At 31.8% G+C, this 5,760-nt stretch overlaps 1 long non-coding RNA gene across 1 annotated transcript; it reads left to right on the top strand.

Moving 5' to 3' along the window:
* Positions 1-466: 466 nt before the first annotated feature.
* Positions 467-2,002, top strand: LOC111083982. The gene is made up of 2 exons (XR_002609340.1): positions 467-676; positions 1,327-2,002. It is a non-coding gene; the product is annotated as an uncharacterized LOC111083982 (long non-coding RNA).
* The last annotated feature ends 3,758 nt before the right edge of the window (positions 2,003-5,760 follow it).

Raw genomic sequence — 5,760 nt, 5'->3', positions numbered from 1 at the left:
CATTCACTTTAATTATAAAAAATATTAATGGTCATATCATGCCCCATGATATATTAATTACTTTATGTTGTCATTTATTGACTAGGTAGGTCAAGAAAACAGTTTATCAAGCAGCGCAAAGATATTTAGGGAATATATTATAAAATAAAGCTATTTATACGTTAAGTTTTAAAAATAATACTTACTTTTTGTCGAAGTTTTATATACTTTTATAATTTAGGGCTTTCTTATTTACAAAGCACCTTTAATAGTTAAAATGAACGAATGAATAATCATCATTAAAAGGTCAAATGAATATATAGATTTGACCCACTCTCCACGCCTACCTCTACCTTGGTGTTACTTAAATTTATAACCAACAGATAGCTTAGACTTCAATTGATTGACTGGCATATGTTTTATACCACGTGATGTTACAGTTAATTGACAATTTAGCTGAAGAGAAAAAATGTTTCCCACATGAACATAGTGGAAGTTAAAGTTGAATTTTTAACTGCTCAAGTCACGTGATTAGAGAGCCAGAAAATTTCTCATAGAAGGTCCAGTTTCTTAGCTGTTCACATGAAATTATTCTATATTATTCGCTGAAAAAATATTTTGTAGACTAGTAGCATTGATGTAAAATAGTAGGGGTAACAAAGAGGACAGTTGACGGCAAAAAAAAACGACTACACAGGTGAGTGATATATTTCTTGTTTTTCTTATCTATTATTTATTTATTATTATAAAAGTAACTAAAAATGTAAAACTTAGAAACTTTTAGGCTAGATAAGGTTAAAGTAGGTAATATAAATAAATATTAATTATAAAATGTTTCTGCGACGTACACTCGCTAGGACTAACAGTTCATGAGTGGCACGAGCTATATGTGACTTGGTTAGTGTAACATTTCCTTCATGTTAAAATATTCACCACAAAATAAACTAATCATCTTATTCTTTGTCAGCAAAAGTTATCTAATTGTTACCCACCTTTCTCATATATATATGAGGAGCCGCTACTGAGGATCCGGACTGTCAGTTTAACTCTGTCTTTTTTCGATAAATCTTCATATTATATCTATTCTTATTGTTATCTATTCAAATTGTAACAGGAAACATGATTTCTTTACACTAAATGGTTTTAAAGTTCTTAACCTTATACAACTATTCATAATTAAATTTTAATCTTTTATTGCCTTTTGGGCCGTGATTTTTAAAATTCCCACCATAAAAAGTGTCAAAATATGCGGCATAAAGTTGACCATATTGATGTTGCATAAGTACATAACCTTATTTATGGACATTATATCTACTTTAACGGCTTGATGTATGTCATTCATTCCAGGGTCATGTGATTCTAAGCCTCCTCTTATGGAAGAACATATTGTTTTGGATCACTCAATTTTGGAGCAGGTAGAAAAAAACATTTCAGTGTATTTTGGATACAAACAACCAAATGAGTGACTTTTTCAGTGAAGATGTTAAGCAGTACTTTAAGCATTGCTTTTTTAATCTCAGTGGGAATGATGGCTGTGGAATATCAATGTTCTTTTACAGGTCTTCATGTGTGCCTGTTTCTACTTTTTGGATATATTTCACAGTCTAATTTATGTAGTGAATATTAGCATGAATTATTTTCTTAATTCATTACAATCTTCATTTCCTATGTCCTAAAAATAAACAAAAAGTTATAACTGATAAATTAAGAATGAAACTATAATGTCTAAGTTCTTTATGACTTTTGTGGGCTAAGTAATACATATTAAAATACATTATGGTTTTGTATTGTGAACATGAAATTATAAAACACTTTATAATTTTTACTTCATTTGAATTACGATGTTGATGTGAACTGGTTTTTAAACAAAATAGCGAAAAGTTGAACCTTATAATTTAATATAAGTGTAGTTTTATCAATTTTAAGCAATCACTGTTTCTCAGTCTTAGCTCTCATGATTTCCTTTATCTCAGCTTTGAAAAGTGTAAGATGAAAATAAATATTTTTATTCTTAGTTTGAAAATCGCCTTTCACTCAGACCGATTCAGTAAAGGCTTCAGGAATGTACAAAAATTGCTTTATTAAAAAAGCTAATGTTTTTGTAGAACGTGCCTATAATATTAAGTAAAAACTTGTCAAGATTCCTGAAGATACATGTAGTAAGTTTGGATTTAGTTTGTATAGTTTTAAGGTAACAAGATAGATTCCAAGGTGAGTAAAACTGACCAACTCCAATCAAGACTGGACGTGATCCTTACCCAATTTATTACTGCCTCTGACTATGTTAGATAGTTTGAATGTTTAGAAGGCCTTTAGCTTAAACGTAATGTCATCCTAATTGATCATGAGAGAGGGACTGATTATATCACTGACCGTACTTTGTTGATAAGATACACGTTCTGACAATCCTACTATCTAAACAAACAATATCATGTGAAAAATAAATTCTTGGTACAACTTGCAGATATCACCTTCGTGTACAGAATGGTAAAACTAGAAAAAAATGTGTTTGAGAACATCTCTGATACTTGCCCATTTATGTATTGTTCTACATTGGATAGGTTTAAGTCTTAGCACCTTTCTTAATTGAGTTTCTGAGAAGACAAACATGATAATCACATCTTGTTAAACAATTGATAACACTAGATCTCGCCACTGACTATCCACGTTAGGACCAACTTTAGGTGATCCCGGAGTGATTTTAATGAATGGTTTCTATAATTTTCAAATATAGTAATGACACATCTATTCTCTGTTCCATTTTGATTTTTATGCCATAGATTTTCAATGTAAACAGTAAGATAATGCATAGTTAGACCAGGTAAACAGATTTAAACTTGAAAGAACTAAGCAAAGTGGGAAACTGGCTTACAAAAAAGAACTTTCTAAGTAAATTATTTTGTCGCTCTTTAAACATACAGACAGACAAATCAAATTCTATTATTGTTGGTATATATATAATGATCAGTTTTGTTTGATTTAAACAGCACATGATCTTAACCAGTCAGGTCTAATGTTTCTCTACAGGTAAAAACAAAACTACTAACATAAACCAAATAAAGTAAAATGCTGAAAAAGGAGCTTCACAATGGCATATGTCAGGGGAGCTGGTGATGTATGTACCAACTAAATCAACAAAATACAAAATTAACAATTTTAAATGATATACAGATTTTGTCTTTTACTAATTCCGTTACGTATACAGTTGAAAATGAAACTTGATTTAAAAACAACTTTTGTTATCTTCTTCAGTTAGAAAGAAAAAATATTGAAATACAATTGTAGATAACGTAGCTCACTTACCATAAAGATAATGTTACAATTAGCTCACCTACCATTAACACATTGTTACAATTAGCTCAGCTACCATAAATATAATGTTACGGATACCTCACTTACCATGAATACATTGTTACAAGTAGCTCACCTACTATGAATACATTGTTACAAGTAGCTCACTTACCATAAAGATAATGTCACGGATACCTCACTTACCATGAATACATTGTTACAAGTAGCTCACTTACCATAAATATAATGTTACGGATACCTCACTTACCATGAATACATTGTTACAAGTAGCTCACTTACCATAAATATAATGTTACGGATACCTCACTTACCATGAATACATTGTTACAAGTAGCTCACTTACCATAAAGATAATGTTACAATTAGCTCACCTACCATTAACACATTGTTACAATTAGCTCAGCTACCATAAATATAATGTCACGGATACCTCACTTACCATGAATACATTGTTACAAGTAGCTCACCTACCATTAATACATTGTTAAAAGTAGCTCACTTACCATAAAGATAATGTCACGGATACCTCACTTACCATGAATACATTGTTACAAGTAGCTCACCTACCATTAATACATTGTTACAAGTAGCTCACTTACCATAAATATAATGTTACGGATACCTCACTTACTATTAATACATTGTTACAATTAGCTCACCTACAATAAAGATAATGTTACGGATACCTCACTTACCATTAATACATTGTTACAAGTAGCTCACCTACAATAAAGATAATGTTACGAATAACTCACCTACCATAAAGATATTGTTACAATTAGCTCACCTACCATAAAAAGAAAATGTTACGAATAACTCACCTACCATGAATATATTGTAACATGTATGCTCACCTACCATAAAGAATATGTTACAATTAGCTCACCTACCATTAACACATTGTTACAAGTAGCTCACTTACCATGAATACATTATTACAAGTAGCTCACCTACAATAAAGATAATGTTACAATTAGCTCACCTACCATAAAGATAATGTTACAATTAGCTCACCTACAATAAAGATAATGTTACAATTAGCTCACCTACCATAAAGATAATGTTACAATTAGCTCACCTACCATAAAGATAATGTTACAATTAGCTCACCTACCATAAAGATAATGTTACAATTAGCTCACCTACCATAAAGAATATGTTACGAATAACTCATCTAACGTAACGCAGACATAAACAATTAATGTTAGAAACTGATCAGTTGTGAGATAAAAACTATGTGATCTAAGTTTGGTAATCAGCAGGAAAATCAAGGCAAGTAATGAAAACAACAGTGAAGCTGAAATAACAGATGGCGAATCATTGCTTTCAGCGCAAAGTTTTAGCTCGTCACAACATTTCTTTGTGAACAGGAATGTCTTCGAGATCCAATGAATGGCGGGTGTACATACAGCACGTGAAGAAACAGTTACCAGGTGACGATCGGGCGATTCTCCCACTAGGACCCAAGAGTGTTTTGTGCTTATTAAACACTTTTTTAAATTGTATGCATGAAAAACGTTTAACTTAGGCCAAGTTTAAAAATTTAATGGTTAATTTCTGAGTCTGTTGGCTATCGACGGTAATTATTTGTTTTTATTTATCACTTTAAAATACATGGTGAATTGAATCCCGACTTTTAGCATTGTACGTCCGTAAACTTTACGCTAACCCACTGAGGACGGCATTGGCAGAATTACGAGTGATTACTTATGCTAGCGTATTTTACATAATCCAAAATGTAATTATAAAAAGTGTACAGCACGAAGCACGTAGTGTGCTGTGCGAGTTTTGCGATTTTTATTATTTACATTTTACGGTAACGGGACGCGAACACTGAACCTGAAAATTTATAGTCTAGAACACTAAAATACAAGTCACGCTAGGCCTTCATTAAGGAATGATTTGTGTTTCCGTATTTTGAAGATTTTATTCAGGGATGATTTTAGAGTCTCTCTGTAGTGGGTGGATTTAAGTTGTTAACCCCCCCCCCCTATTCCCCCTGTTAGCGGTAATATCTTAAGCATCAATTTCCACTTATCCAATTAGTAAAATGACTCTGCACTCACAGGTAGGAAATTATTAAGCCGCTTACTAGTTTTCTACTACTTAAAACTGGGATGATATTTGAACCCCCCGCTATCCTTCTGTTTAGGCACAGGCTTTGTGATGCATTACTAAATCCCCTAAAAAATATCAAATGACAAATTTATCCTAAATGTACAATTTATTGAGAATTAAAATAATTCAAGAAACAATGAGTGTAGGATAAAATAAATCTTTTATATGTAGTCCTTCAGGCCAATGTTATCTCTAACATTATCAGTTACATACGTTATTAATCATAATTGTTCGTTTCTGTGTTTCAGAATACCGAACATGGTAATCTGTATTAAACAAGCAAATTCAGCTAAACAGTCGGTGTTCACTGTCCGAATGTAAGGTTAAATAAAGTCCGTGAAACTGTTCGGA

This window comes from Limulus polyphemus, unplaced genomic scaffold (genome assembly GCF_000517525.1).
Source record: "Limulus polyphemus unplaced genomic scaffold, Limulus_polyphemus-2.1.2 Scaffold12579, whole genome shotgun sequence".
NCBI classification, from domain to species: Eukaryota; Metazoa; Arthropoda; class Merostomata; order Xiphosura; family Limulidae; genus Limulus; species Limulus polyphemus.
This window is presented reverse-complemented; position numbering and strand designations above follow the sequence as displayed.